The following is a 16,406-nucleotide window of genomic DNA, read 5'->3' as shown; positions in this document are numbered from 1 at the left end:
GGATGATCGAGTTTTCGCCTCCATGACTTGAGCTTTAATTTCCACATATGCAAATGAGGATGCAAATCTCTGTCCCTATGAACGATACTCTATGACGATCCAACAGCCGTGTGCAAGTCCTTTATGAGGTATCGTAAGGCGTGTAAGGGGCTCTGATGCAAAAGGAGTCCACTTCCTTTTTCTTTTAGGAATCAGAAGCTACTCTCAGAAGACATTTTGTTCAAAAAAGGTGCTGTGTTTTCCTGATCCTTTACTTCCCTACGTCATGCCGGTTGCTCCTGCCAAACCTGTATCCACAAAGTGAGGCAGAAAATCGAGTTACTGGGCGGGGAAAGTGAATTTTCTCCAGCACATCCCACTGCGGGCTATGGGGGGGGCTCTGTCTCTTGAGCATTTATTCTGGAGAAGTTTCACATCAGAGAAACTCCGCACTCCCGTCGGGAGGGGCCTCAGAGCGCTTTGTGGCTGCACAGGGCCCTGAATGCCAGCGTCTCTATAAACACCGTCTGCCTGTCCGGCTTTCCACTCATTAAAAGACACTAACTAGGTTCTCTTATTAGAGATGCCTCTGCATGTCCACGTATCGACAAACTCAAAGTGTTGCTAAAGCCCCAAACTCTCGCGTGTAAGTTATCCTTAAGAATCCATAAACACATATGCAGTTGGGAGAAACATAACTACAGTTACAATTCCTTAAGCGAGTTTGTGGTAGATTCGTTTTAAAATAGATTTTTATATTGATTCCAGAGAGGGGGAGACAAAAACATCAGTGATGAGAGAGAATCATCTATGGGCTGCCTCCTGCACGCCCCCTACTGGGGATGGAGCCCCCAAGCAGAGCATGTGCCCTGACTGGGATCGAACCAAGACCTCCTGGTTCATAGGTCAACGCTCAACCACTGAACCACACCAGCTGGGCTGTGGTAGATTCTTTATATTCTTTCTCGGCCCCACGCCCCCCAGTAACGGAATCACACACCCAAACCTGTGCTGGAACTTTACAACACTCCTCCTCTTCCCCCTCCTCCTCCTCCTCCTTGACTCTGGGGAGAGCTGGGTGACTTGCTGTGGCCGAGGTGAGGTTTGTAGGTGTGGCCCTGGGGAGCCTCAAAATGCTGGTGTGATTGGGCTGGTCCCCTGCACATCTCCCTCTGGGAGGAGGACATGCCAGCTTCCCCTCTGGGAGCAAGAGAACCCCGAACGGGAGGCCCATCACCCAGCCACGCCCAGCATAGCAACGCAGAGCAGGCTGGCTGGGCCCACGGACCAGCCAACCCACAGTCAACCCAGAGATGCAGAGAAGAGGAGACGCCTATTGCTTCCGGCTGGTGAGTGTGAGGAGGTTTGCTACGCGGCATTTTGTATGCATGTGTGTGCGTGACATTGTCAGGTGCAGGACACTGTGTATAACCCACTGTCCCTGACTGCAAGGCACCAAGACTTCAAAAAATGGAATGGGTGCAACTGAGAGCAACACATAGGAGGCTTTCACAAGGGCTTAGGCCATGAAAGGCAAGGCTGATCTCCTTGCTCTTCTGTCTTTCGTGTCCAGCATGCATTTCAGGTCACATGATTCCAACTGGGCTTATGAAAGAGATAAGCTATATAGTCTGTAGGCAAATAGCCTTATTCTTGCACACGACTAACCAGAATCCGGGGTTAGTTTTCAATCCAGGCTCAATCCTAACACTCTAAACGCAACTCTGTCTCGAGAACGCCAGAAACGAGCCGGTTTCTTTAAATAATTCAGGTTACACGCCTCCTCCCTTCACAGGGCATCCCATGGGCCAACAAAAGACATTTCTCCTGGTACCAGCAATCATGCTCTCCGCATCCCTCTTATCCCAGAGAATCTCTGGTTTCTTTGTAACCCCTCCGCTGCCCTCGTGTTGAGGAATCTAAAAGGTAATTGAAAATTTAACATCGAGATGAACTTCTTGCTAACCTTTGTCCTTATTAGATTGAAAGGGTACCTGTTTGCATCTGCTTGCAAAAATGGAAATCCATAGTAAAGACTACATTTTATTATGTTACCAGATGGCAATGTTAGGAAAAGGGTGGCGGGGGGGGGGGCGAGGAGGAAAGTATTAATACCCACATAGATAAAACCAGAAACGTCGGTGCAGAATTATGATAGATGTCACAGCTCTGCTTTTTAATCTCTCTGATATTCTTTTTCACAGCCAGGCTTCCGAATGTACTTGAACTGTGTGTAGTACAGATCCAGCAAAAACAAACAAACAAAAGAATACTTTCCAGCTAATTGTTCAAGGTGAATGCCTAGCTGGGAGTGTTGCTGCGATGGTTTTTTAAGAATAACTCATGCATACCAGGTGTATCAGTCAGGCTCCTCTAGAAAACGGAAATGCTTATATAGGAGAGGGATTTATTTTAGGGAAATTGCTGTGGTTGTGGGGGTGGACAGGTTCCAAATCTGTCTGCCGGGTACACTGTCCGATGGACACACAGGGAAGAGCTGCTGCTGCAGCTCAAGGCCAGCCAGCCTGCGGGAAGCACGCCCCCTTCTCTGGAGACATCGGTCTTTTGTTCTGTTAAACAGTGGTTCTCAACCTTCTGGCCCTTTAAATACAGTTCCTCATGTTGTGACCCAACCATAAAATTATTTTCGTTGCTACTTCATAACTGTAATGCTGCTACTGTTATGAATCGTAATGTAAATATCTGATATGCAGGATGGTCTTAGGCGACCCCTGTGAAAGGGTCATTCGACCGCCAAAGGGGTCTCGACCCACAGGTTGAGAACCACTGTGTTAAGACCTTCAACTGATGGGATGAGGCCCACCCTGCACTGCAGAAAGTCATTGCTTCACTCAAAGTCTGCTGAGCGAAATGTTAATGTCACCTATTTCTTAAAAATACCCGGCACGGCTCAGTGGTTGAGCATCGACCTGTGAACCAGGAGGCCACTGTTCAATTCACGGCCAGGGCACATGTCCAGGTTGTGGGCTCAGTCCACAATGGGGGGCATGAATGAGGCAGCCAATCAATGAACCTCTCTCATCATTGATGTCTCTCGCTCTCCCTTCCTCTCTGAAATCAATAAAAATGTTTTAAAATATACCTTCACAGTAACTTTTAGAATAGTGTTTCAGAAACCATCAGGTACTATGGCCAAGCCACGTTGGCATAACGTTCACCATCACAGAAGGCTGGGTTATGGGTGGCACAGAGCAAAGGGTATTTTCTTCACAAAGTAAAGGATTACTCCGTTAGCGAGTCTAAACATGTTTTTCATTCAAATCCAAGGAGAAGGACATATAAAGTAGAATTATCTTAGAAACGGTGCCCAAATCATAAAACTGAAGAGACTGGGGTGGGGAGCGGGCACAGGGTCACAGCCGTGACCAGCTCCCTTCCTTTGGTTGGTGTAAATATTCCATAAGTGCCATTTCTCTCTCCACCTCGGCATTCCAGGGCGTTGTCAGAGCAAAACACTTGGAGTTTGCCTGCAGAAAACGTGAGCCGAAAGTCACCTTTACTGTGATGTGTTCTCGTCAAAGGAAAAAATCAACTTTCCACCCTCCATGGGGTTTTCTTGCCGAAAAACACTGCCGGTCTATTACAAAGCTTGTCATGAAAATCTCTCCCTCAGCCCAGATTATCCCATAGCCGCTGGGGATCCAAATCCGGGTCCGATGTTATTACAGAACACGCACAGCCTCTTGCAAAAAGGAAATCGCAGTGAGACCTAAAGAAATAATAGCCGTCTTCGCTCGCATCTGTGCTCTTCTGGGAGGCGAGGCCCATCACAGGCCTGTTCAAAGGCTCAGATATAAACCAATTTGTCCGCGAACGCTGAGCCCTTCGCCATGGAACACAGCCTCTCTGGGCCACCCTGAAGCTGCAGGGTCATCGTCTTTCAGGAACCTCCACAGAGCGGCTCTCCCCAGTGCTCCTTTGCCATCTCATGATTCGATCTGGTCAACTTGGCAATGCCTGCCATTCTAGAAGTTTCTTGTCTGGTTCATAAAGCAATTATTCACTGTGATATAATTGGTAATAGTCTGACATGTGTACCATATATGGTTAAGGACGGGATAAAATGCTTGAGATTTGTAAACACATGGGTAGATATGATAAAGCAGGTTTATTTTTTTTTTCAAACTAGAGATTCAATACCAGGGAATAGTAATAATTAACAGTGAGCATTAATTGAGCATGTACTATGTGTGGGCAGGCACTAACTCCACCAAAGCTGTGCTTTTTCTGTGTTACTCACCACAGCCCACCCAGTGCCAAAGCATAGCCTGGCGTGGAGAGAGTGTTCCCTAAATACCTGTCAAGGAGATGGGACAGCACCTCACTAATCCCCACAGCAACTTCCGAGTGACGTCCCTCACCTTCCCCATCTGTCATAAGAGGTAGCGGAATGGTACAGAGAATCAGACATATACCGAAAGTCACACAGCTGCTGAGTGGCGCTGTTGGGACTAGAACTCAGGTCTGTCTCAATCCAAAAACCTTTCCTTTTTTTTTCTTTTTTTCTTCTTTTTATTTTGATAATCCTCACCTGTGGATATTTTTCCATTGATTTTTAGAGAGAGTGGGAGGGAGGGAGAAAGAGAGAGTGAAACATCGATGTGAGAGAAACACATCAATTGGTTGCCTCCCGCATGCACCCCAACCAGGGCCGGGGATCAAGCCTGCAACTGAGGGATGTGCCCTTGACCCCGGAATCGAACCCGGGACTCTTCCGTTGCAGGCCGATGCTCTAACCACTGAGAAAACTGGCTAGGGCCAAAGACCATTCATGGCCTCGCTGCCACTCTGCTTTTGAACTCTCAAGATTCACAAGGGACAATGAGAGAGTTCGGAACAGTTACCAACCAAATGAGGTCAACAGTCTTTTCCAGAAATGTTTATGAAAACCATGACATAGCAGAAGTATCTGGGGACAAAAACAAAATGTCCAATAAAAACAATCCATGTCACATGGACCCAACCGCATACAATAGAATTAAAATAGTCGTTCGGCCAAAGAGCAAATTCTATATGATGCTGCTATGGAGGCTTCTAGAATACTCAAATCCATACACCTGAACCTAGGATAGAGGTGAATAGGGGCAGAGCAGAGGGCCGGGTGGGGACTGGGGGTGGCATGGGGACATTTGGTGAATGAGACAAAGCTTTACCTTCAGTTTGGGACGAAAAGGCTGTGGAGATGGAGGGTGGTGATGGTCACACAACAGTGTGAATGCGCTGAATGCCACTGAGCTCGACACATCAAATGGCTAAGATGGGAAATTTCATGTTCACGTCTATTTTACCACAATAAATGTTTTTTAAAAAATATATCGTGGTTTAGGAGTTATTGGACCAACGCTATGTTTAGGAGAGAGATGTGCTTGTAAGATATTGGTTTGAGCTCAAGGAAAATGTAGTGAGGTTTTATAAAAGTCAGAATTATCCTACAATTCCAACAATGTTGTTTGTTAAGAGTATGTCTGTTACAGGGAGTAATGGGGTGCCCCCCATTTTCTCTAGATCTCATTTCACGCATTTTCCGTTCTTTCCAGCGGTTCTTGACCTTTTGGGGTCGAGAAAAATCTTTGGAACCTGCTGTCATTTCCAGACCCCTTTTCACAAAATTCAGAAGCAAACACGTAGAGACAATATTCGGTAAGAGACTTATTGGGTTCATAGGCACCATGAGGCCCTCGCCAGGGCCCTGTTCCGAATGATCCAAGATCATACGACCCAGGACCTGCCACCTCACACAGGGATCCCCTAAGGAATCGTGTCTCTCCCCAAATACTGGATCTGCTGGCACCATGATCTTCAACTTCCCGGCTTTCAGAACCAGGAGAAATAAACGTCTGTAGTTTATCGTGTTTTTTTCAAGAAAACTAGAGAAGGGTGTGGGGTCCCGAGGGGAAGAGGACACACGGATGGGCCAGACACATCTTCATGAAGGAGCATCCTTCTCCCCGGACAGGTGGATGCAACAACCTCTCGGCCCCTTCGGTTCCAAAGCCGTTCTTTTTTGAACAAAGGAAAATAATTACGCTCTTCACTCTCATTCTCTCGAATACCCAGCAAATTAGCAGCAAAGAAATGACGACTATCCACATTAATCAAAAGAAGAGCGATCGTTTCCACACACGTATTTCTGGGTGAATTAACGATTTTCCTTTATTACAGTAAATGTGTCAGGACAGCGAAAGGGGAGGCAATCATTTAAAACGTGAGATTAAATTCTGTTGAAACGCCGCCCAGCCTTATTAATGCCCTGACACCTGGGCCAGAAATGGAGATGAAAGCGCTCCAGCCAGAAATGTTCAAACCAGGGTCTAAGGGGGGAAAACGAACTAAAGGAGAAAAGCTTTAACAGAGGAGTCAAGGGAAGAGGCACACGCAATTCCACTTCACGCATGGCCCCGGCTGGAACCGCGCACCTACAGCATCAGTGTCACCCAGAACAGTCATCTGGGGACTCACTCAAGGGGCGGCTTTGGACGGGAGGGTCGCAAGGGCTGGTCCTTGGCTCTTGACTCGGTTTCCTGAAGGAAGATGCTCACGGGCGAAGATGTTGCTGAAGGTGGAGAAGCCGATCCAAACGCTTCGACCAGGTGACCCGGTCACATGGGTCCAACAGCGTCGTTTTGGAAAACTGGATCTACCTCCCCAAGATGCTCAGAGAGAGGACAGCAGCCCAGGGACCCAGGGACCCAGGGACCCAGGAATCCCAGTGGAAGGTAAGTGTGTTTGCATTCACCTTTTTAAAGGGACGTTAATCCCTGCATGAGCAAGGCACAAGGCTAGGCCTGGAGGAAATAAAAGTAGAAAAGAAACAAAAATACGAGAAGAAAAATGAGAGATGTGGAGTGACTGAGATAAGGAACGTGCCTCTTAAACTCCACCGAACTGGTGCGTGAGGCTTCCATCGACTCGACGTGATTTACACACACACTCGGGTCTTACTTACTCTAAAACACACAATTAGTAATGCAGTATTTTCTCCACCCTTGACTTCACCGGTAATTCTTGAGTCCTTAAACATTCCGGGAACCACAACACGGTGTTGGGTGATTAGGACTCATCCGTTTGCTTATCTCCAGACACGAACAGCAGTTCTGTGAGCATCGGCACATCCGGCCGCCTCCCGTGCACACGGGTTTACACGCCATCGGGTTACTTCCCTAAGAGTTTACATTTTCCCCAAGAGGAGAACAGCTCCCGCGCCTTTACAGCGGCTGCTTTTCCCGTCGCACTGTAGACGTCAGCTCTGTGCAATCTAACTCCTCGCAGCCTCCTTCTGCTGATGCACCACGGGGAGAACAGGCGGCTGCTGGACCCGGACTTCCAGCCAATCCATCTGACAGGGAGCCCTGCAAAGGGAATGCAATCAGAGCGTCCCTCGAGCTTCTCCGGAGGTAAAAATAGCGGGGCGACGGCTCGCCGTGGAGTGAGGAGCGGAGATGTCCTTGCAAACGTCTTCTTAGATCGGACAGACGCCGCCAGGAGATAAGCAAAGGATGAAAGAGGCAAGAACCATCGCAGGGCGTCAAAGGAAGTCAGCGCGTTTCCCAGGGCAGTTAACATGGCAGCATTTCTTAAAAAGTGGGTTTGCCGTCATCAGACCTCAGTCAGGTGACTTTTTACAAACGGAAAGATGATGGCAGGATATTTACAACCGGGTCGGCCGCGGTGGTCCGGGCAGCTTTTTAAAGTTTAATTCTCATTTATCGGGCGCTTTCCTGGGAAGCCCAGGTTTGTCGCTTTCATCAGAATAAGCAAAGGTGCACTGATTCCCTCTGCGTGCTATTTGGCCTGTGTAACGAGGGTCGGGGAGCAGCTGCTGAGTGGAGGGGGCGGGGCGACTGCACGTGTGTTAGGAAGAAATCTCACATGGGATGAGCCTGTGGGATCGTTTTCATCCATCACCTCTTCTTCAGCCCGGTGTGCCGACCTCTGCTGTACGGCGTCCGGGATGCACGGTTAGTTAAAGAAACAGCAGGGTGCCCGGTTTGTTGGAGCATCATCCTGCACCCCAAAAGGTGACGCGTTCCATTCCTGGTCGGGGGACAGACCCAGGTTGCGGTTTGGATCCCCAGTCAGGGTGCATCCAGGTGGCAGCCAATGGATGTTTCTCTCTCTCTCCCTTCCTTTCTCTAAATTCATTGTTTAAAAAGGAAAGAAGAAAAAACCAGATTTATGTTTCTCTCTCTCTCTCCCTTCCTTTCTCTAAAATCATTGTTTAAAAAGGAAAGAAGAAAAAAACAGATTTCTCTAAAAGAAGAAAGAGAAACAAAATAATAATGATGATGATAGAAGCACAAAGCCACCCACACCCTCCGGCTCCGCGCCCTGGAGATGCAGGTACTGGAATAAAGCGCAAAGTGCATGTCAGTGACGTCCCGTTTGCTTTTCGCTGCTTCCGACTCGTTCCATTCCTGGTCGGGGGACAGACCCAGGTTGCGGGTTGGATCCCCAGTCAGGGTGCATCCAGGTGGCAGCCAATGGATGTTTCTCTCTCTCTCCCTTCCTTTCTCTAAATTCATTGTTTAAAAAGGAAAGAAGAAAAAACCAGATTTATCTAAAAGAAGAAAGAGAAACAAAATAATAATGATGATGATAGAAGCACAAAGCCACCCACACCCTCCGGACCCGTGCCCTGGAGATGCAGGTACTGGAATAAAGTGCAAAGTGCCTGTCAGTGACATCCTGTTTGCTTTTCGCTGCATCCGACCTGTGAGGGAATTCTGCCAGACAACCCAAGTCTGAGCCTGTCATAATGATTGAAGCCAGAGCCATGTGGGGCCTTAGAATCTTCCATGAACTTCAGAGAAAAGTATCTGGGTGAGTATTTTCCAGTTGTCTGGACTGTGCGCACCATCCTCACAGGCAGGTGAGAATCCGGCACCGTGAGCTCGCCAGACGCTTTAAGAGGCACGTGTGTGGGAGCCTGCGGGGCCTCCACTCTAAGTTTCCTGACCCGGAGAACCAGAGGGAATTGGCAGCAGATTAGATGGTGCAGAAGAGAGGTTCAGGGACCTGGGAGACAGGATAGTGGGAACCGCCCAGTGCCAGGAGCCTCTCCCAGAGGCCCTGCAGCGTCCTGTTCCCCAGATGGGAGGTGGCGGGCACAGGTGCCGTGAACACTGATTTCTGCATCTAAACTTGGAAGGCAGACTGGGAATCGAAGGAAAGGCTGTCCAAGTTAGTGGTTCTCAACCTTCCTAATGCCACGACCCTTTAATACAGTTCCTCATGTTGTGGTGACCCCCAACTTCATTGTTACAAATTGAACATAATTAAAGCATAGTGATTAATCACAAAAACAATATGTAATTATATATGTGTTTTCCGATGGTCTTAGGCAACCCCTGTGAAAGGGTCATTCGACCCCCAAAGGGGGCATGACCCACAGGTTGAGAACCGCTGGTCTAAGGGATGAAGGGCTAAGTTCATACAAGTCTTTCCAGGGGACAACCCACAGGTCTGGGATTTGTACAACATCCACCCACTGACGCAACCTTAACTTTCTCCACGGGGACAGAGATTGGACAGGCCGATGGCAGCTCAGGTGGACGCTGCCCTGCCGGACGGAGGCCTCGCCTACAATGGGAAACACTCGTGATCTTGGGTTTTTGCCTTTTTGTTCACGTATGTGCTCAGGAACCCGCCACAGCGCTGGCCTACCACCCACAGGTCTAGGATTTGCACGACATCCACCCACTGACGCAACCTTAACTTTCTCCACGGGGGACAGAGACTGGACAGGCCGATGGCAGCTCAGATGGGCACTGCCCTGCTGGACGGAGGCCTCGCCTACAATGGGAAATACTCACGATCTTGGGTTTTTGCCTTTTTGTTCACGTATGTACTCAGGAACCCGCCACAGTGCTGGCCCGTGATGGGTCCTCAATAAATATCCTTCGAACGAAGGCGGGCGTGAATGGGGTGATGGATGGAGCCATAAAGGGTGAAAATGCAGAATTCATAGGCGATATTATAAAATGAGATTTATTAGCTGCTTGGGGTTCTACAAATTGTGCCCAGAAGTGAATTAAAGCTTTAAGTCAGAGGGAAGCTCCGATGGGGGTATTGATCTCCTCTTCTGGCGATGAACGATCTTTCGAAGATCATGACGCTAACATTAGTTTAGGCTTATTCAGCCAGAGGAGGGAGGACATCGTTCGAGACCTCAGACACTCATATTCGAATCTCTCACCTTCTGTCCGTCCGAGCTCATCCATCACTGGGGGAATAAAGCTGGAAGAGTGTGCAAGTCCATGGGGAGGACGGCTTTCGGGGAGGAGACACTTCCTTCTTCCCCTGACATCAGAGTGAAACAATGAAGCGAGGTAGAGAGAGGGGCTTTTCTGGATTTCAAATGTCTATTCGTCACGATTTAAGGGGATGGAGCCTGCAACCGAGGTATGTGCCCTTGACCAGAATGGAACCCTTCAGTCTGGGGGCCGACACTCTAACCGCTGAACAGGCCGGCCAGGGCAGGTTTCCTGAGTTTGACCTCATGTTCGATTGAACGATGTATAAAATTAAAAGATTAAAGAAGAAAAGCAAACAACCCCCGACCCAGCAGTCATAATGACGCTCTCATTTCTGTCCCTGTGTTTGATGACTGTCCCTAGAAGGAGCTGCCCGTCGAGGAGATAAGCCATCCCTGTAATTGTCCCCTGAGATGTGCATCAATTTGCTTACCTTCAGCTGCAAAACACACCCGCCTTTTTAATTTCCTTGTAGAAAATTAAACATCAATTTGTGGACACAGAATTGCAGACGGAGGGTTCTGAGAGCGCCCATGGCTCAGTGTTAGTGATGAAGTTGGAATAGGACGCGCGGTTGGTCCACGGTGACAGAAATCAGATAGCGACTCCTCCCAGTCCCGGCGAGATCGCCTCGCTAAGCATTTATTTCAGAAATGTCGTTAGAACAGAGGTTCAGATGCGTAATGAACAAATGCCATGCATACACGGTGAAAGAAGGAGGGGAAATAGTGAAAATGTATAGAGAAAGGATATATTTTTAACACTAAACGTGCTACAATCTTTTAAACATTTTATTAAAATGGAAATTATAGCCGTGTGTTGCCTTCTGCGAGTTAAAATGGCGGGGGAATAACTCCTTTAACAGGAAAACCTCTACAGACCACAGGGACACCCAGGTGGCTCTGTCGGAGGAGTAAGTGAGAGGAGAGAGACGGGAGGGAGGAGCTGAGTCCCTTCCCCACAACCCTGGCTGCTGACTCCAGGCGGGTGAGCTAGCAGGCCCTCCCCCTGGACAGGGCTTCTGGTCTAGGTTAGGAAAAGCTCATAGAACTCAAGGCTCTAAGAAACGTAAGGAATACACACCAGAAATGTAAGTTTGCCATATACTAAAATAAAGCACCGATGTTCGAATAGTCATGGTTTGCGCTGCCTTGAAAACATGGACACACGGTGCCGTGAAAGTATGATGGCGCAGACGTGACGCTCCAAAGGTCCGACGTGGACCCGTGTGCAGAGGAAGGCAGAGCGCATCTGCGATCGGTCTACCAGCTCCGCTTAGGGGGAGAGCTAGCCTTTGCTGCATTACTCACCGTGCTCACGTAGCCTTTCAGTAACATGGAGGGGAACAGGCATTTTTAGAACTGAATCCTAACTAAAGCCTTTCAAGTAAATTGTCTGTATGTCATTGCTTTTAACACCTAGACAATGATCATTTGGGCAAAAGTAAGTAAATAATTAAAAACTAGCAGGGAACACCAGTAAAAAAAAAAAAGAAGAAGAAGGATAGAACATGCATTTATTTTATATATATTATTGCTGATAGATTACAGGTATCTCCCATTTCCCCTCCTTTCCCCCTTCCTTCCAGCCCCTACCTGCACCCCATCCCCAGGTCTTCACCACCCTATTGCCTGTGCCCAGGGGCTGTGCCTGTAAGTATATAAGTTCTTCAGTTTATCTCTTCTTGTCCCCTCCACCCCACATCCAGGAATATCAGCCTGTTCCACGCTTCCCTGCTTCAGGTCTTATTTTGTTGGTCAGTTCATTTTGTTCATTGGATTCCACAAATACGTGAGGTCATGTGACACTTGTCTTTCTCAGATTGGCTTACTTCACTCTGCACGTGCATTCAAGTTGCGGCGGACCATGAGCTGTGAGTATGCATCTCTGCAGGGAGAGAGGCAATGATTCACATGCCTGTACTTAGCATCTGATGATCATCAGCCCGCTTTGGAGAAGTGTGGGTAACATTCCCTGTTGAAAAGCGTTAGATGAAGGTCTGTACATAACGCCTGAAATGCTCCTCTAGTGCTCAGATTTCAATAAAATGCAGATTACCGCAATTCTTCATGTTAAATAGCATCCGGGATTGTTCTTTAATCGAGCAAATTGGGTTAAAATGTTGCACTTTTGTTGCCAGCTTAATAGCTGAAAAGAGGTATTAAACATTTAATTGTTAACCTTGACATGAAAGACTCGGAGAGATCTCTTTGATGATTTGAAGACTTAAACATTTCTTTTTCTTCTGCTCGAAGTTCACGTGTGAGGATCACGCTGATCTCACTAGGCATCCGGAAGCGAGCGTTTAACTGTGATTGAGAGAAACATGTCAGATAGCACCTACATGTATATGTTTCATGGGAAATACATGTTCTACAGGAGTAAGTGTTCGATAGAAAAGATATCAAGTGGCGGACGCTCATCTCCTTTTCCGAGCCGCAGAGAGACCCAGCCTGTGGCATCCAACTTTACACATAATTTGTTCATGAAAATTTTATTTCTGTGCTTTTGTTTTCTGCAGCCAAACACCACGTGTTGCCACGATGGTCATTTCTAGCAAATGACTCTATCATGAACCACATTCTATCGGAGATGACTTCCCGAAGTTGTCCAAAGAACATTGTCCCAACAGGAAGATCATCGGGTGCCTTGGCTGCCCTCGATGTGTGGTTCTATAAAATTCTATCACGTGTGCAGGTCGATGGAACCCCTCAATAATCGCAACACTCCCTCACCTAACCATAACCCCCGTTCTCCATCACCACACTTTGTCACGTTGAGACTTGTATGTAAATGGAATCGTACAGTAAGTCATCTTTTCAGATGAGCTGTTTTCGTTTTTGTTTTTTTTCTGATCACAAAGCCTTGAGACACAGCCACGTCGTGTGTATCAATAACTCCTTGTTATGGCTGCGCAGACCCTGGTGGAATGATGCGCCATAGCGTGTGGGTCCACTCACCCATGGAAGGAATTGGGCAGGTCCTGTGTGGGCTGTGAGTTTTAGTGAGCGGATGCTGATGGGAACATATGTTTTCATTTATCTGAGATAAACACCCATGAACGTGAGTTCCGTGTCATTCAGCAAGTGCTTGGTTATCATGATAAAAGAATTCCAGGCGATATTTTCAGAATGGATGTGTCAGTTTATGGTCCCGCCAACAGCATACGGGAGAGCCCCTTGTTCCCCGTCCTCGCCAGCACTCGCCGTTGTCCGTGTGTCGTCCGGTTTGAGCACATGTACAGTGGTCTGTGACTGTGCTTTTATTGGCATTTTCCTAATGGCTAATGATCTTGCATTGGAAGCCAACCATAACCCCCGTTCTCCATCACCACACTTTGTCACGTTGAGACTTGTATGTAAATGGAATCGTACAGTAAGTCATCTTTTCAGATGAGCTGTTTTTGTTTTTGTTTTTTTTCTGATCACAAAGCCTTGAGACACAGCCACGTCCTGTGTATCAATAACTCCTTGTTATGGCTGCGCAGACCCTGGTGGAACGATGCGCCACAGCGTGTGGGTCCACTCACCCACGGAAGGAATTGGGTGGGTCCCGTGTGGGCTGTGAGTTTTAGTGAGCGGATGCTGATGGAAACATATGTTTTCATTTGTCTGAGTTAAACACCCATGAGCGTGAGTTCCGTGTCATTCAGCAAGTGCTTGGTTATCGTTATAAAAGAATTCCAGGCGATATTTTCAGAATGGATGCGTCCGTTTACGGTCCCGCCAACAGCATACGGGAGAGCCCCTTGTTCCGCGTCCTCGCCAGCACTCGCCGTTGTCCGTGTGTCGTCCGGTTTGAGCACATGTGCAGTGGTCTGTTACTGTGCTTTTATCGGCATTTTCCTAATGGCTAATGATCTTGCATTGGAAGCCTTTTATGCACCAAATTGATGTTATGAGATAATGGAAAGGTAATTTTGGGGACTGGGTAGAGATAGAATGGGACGGAACGTGAAGAAACGGCTGTGGGGAGACAGATAAATCAGAACGTGCAGACACAGCCCAGGTAACGGAGAATGTTTGCCTCAAATAAAGCATGAACCCAGGGCAGGGGAGGAGAGATCAGATTGGAGAAGCATTCCAAAGGGGAGGAGAAAATGACTGAGGAGAGAAAGAGGGCAACGATGATTCAGAGGGTTTAAGCTTGAGAAAGTGAGTGGACACAGATACAGAAATCAAAATTTAAAATAATGGAGGGGAACCCGACCATTGTGGCTCAGGGGTTGAGCATCGACTTATGAACCAGGAGGTCACGGTTCGATTCCCAGTCAGGTACCTGCCCAGGTTTCGGGATAGGTCCCCAAATTGGGGTGTGCAGGAGGCAGCCGATCAATGATTCTCTCTCATCACTGATGTTTCTATCTCACCCTCTCCCTCTCCCTTCCTCTCTGAAATCAATAAAAATATATTTTAAAAATTAAAATGAAATCATGGAGGGGAAACAGTTTGAGGGAAGGCAGAAGTATCGCTAGGGCATCCCGCGATTCTGGGTAATCCCGTGGGGTCAATACCATTCAATATGGGCCTTTGGTTTGACAAAGAACAAAGGCCTGTTGCAGTCAGTGGAGGGATTGGCTTACAAGGATCTTCATGGCCTTTCTAACGCCGTTGGCAATTCACCTCTGACTCCTTGACCAGATCACGTGCAAACCAAGACCAAGTCAACGCCCACAAGGATGAGGAGCAAGTGTGAGCACTGCTAGGGAGGAAACTCTGACATGACAATAACCTAATGGCTACCAACCTTGAGGGACATTAGAAAGCCAAGGACTGGAGGGCTTCCCCCGATTTCCACAAGCCTGGGTCCCCCGTCAAAGAACCGATGACATAGACGTCCACCCATGGGCGCCTTTTCACAACCAGAGAAATCATTCCAGATAAGTCATTCTCAGAAACTAGAGCCACCGCTGCCTTGCTGTTCCTCCGTTGTGAGATCATGATTTTGTGTAGTAAACATAGCCCTCTAGTAGACCCGCCGTGAGGTAAAATGTTTAACGTACCACCTCATCCGACCCCCCCAACCACACTCTGGGGCAGCTTCGTGGGAAGAGTTTCTCTGTTTTAAAGATGGAAAGAAACCTAGAATTCAGATAGAATGCAGAGCAAGTGACACGGAGGGACCAAGGCTTTTTTCTGAGGACAGTTTCGCTTCCTCTGTCCGAGACCGAGGAATGGAGTCTGTCCTCAGAATCACCCAGTCCTGGCAAACCTGCTTGAACCGCAAACACGTGACTCGAAGGCAAGTGCAGTCCATACTTATGCTGTTAAAAAAAGACGAAAATCCATAAAGGACTGTGATCACATTTAGAAAATGTTCAATCAAACCGCGCTGCCAATCCCTAAATCTGCTGAGCGCGCAGAGAGGCAGATGTCTGGGTTCATTCCAGGGCGGGCGGCACAGGGAGGGGCAGCGGCTCAGAGGCACAAATCCCACTGAAGTGGGAAGACAGGGACGAGGCATATAAAATGGAGTCTATTTTCTCCTTCTTGAATAAACGTAAGAAAATAACATAAAAATTAATGACATGATGAAGGGGAGACACCAAAATGATGAAGTGAAGGGCCTAGCTAATTGGAAATGATTCGGGGAACAAGGCGTGTTTGGTCCTTAGAGGAGGGAGGTTGTCCCTGAGATTCGGGGATGTTGTCACAGAAGCAAAGTGAAAACATTCTCTCTTTGTGTCAGTGGGTCAATGGTAGAGGGAAATTGCAGCTCAGACAAAAGAAAGCATCTTTTTTTAAAAAAAAATATGTTTATTTATTTCAGAGAGGAAGGGAGAGGGTGAGAGAGATAGAAACATCAATGATGAGAGAGAATCATTGATTGGCCACCTCCTGCATGCCCCCTTCTGGGGACCGATCCCGCAACCCAAGCATGTGTCCTGACCAGGAATTGAACCGTGACCTCCTGGTTCATAGCTCGATGCTCAACCACTGAGCCACACTGGCCAGGCAAGAAGAAAGCATCTTTTAACAGTTCAAATTATAGTTCGTTGTTGCTAAACAATAGCTCTTGCATATTTTAAAAAACAAATACTCATAAAATCGAGTTTAATTTGATATCCATTTTTGACAGGGGGCTGGGTGATGAGGCTCTCAGGGCACGTTGGTGGGAAAAGGAATTTGTTAAATGCAATTTGGTAGCATCTAT

Source organism: Myotis brandtii, unplaced genomic scaffold (assembly GCF_000412655.1).
Source record: "Myotis brandtii unplaced genomic scaffold, ASM41265v1 scaffold693, whole genome shotgun sequence".
Classification (NCBI taxonomy): domain Eukaryota; kingdom Metazoa; phylum Chordata; class Mammalia; order Chiroptera; family Vespertilionidae; genus Myotis; species Myotis brandtii.
The sequence above is the reverse complement of the archived record's forward strand: the minus strand, read 5'-3'. Positions refer to the sequence as shown.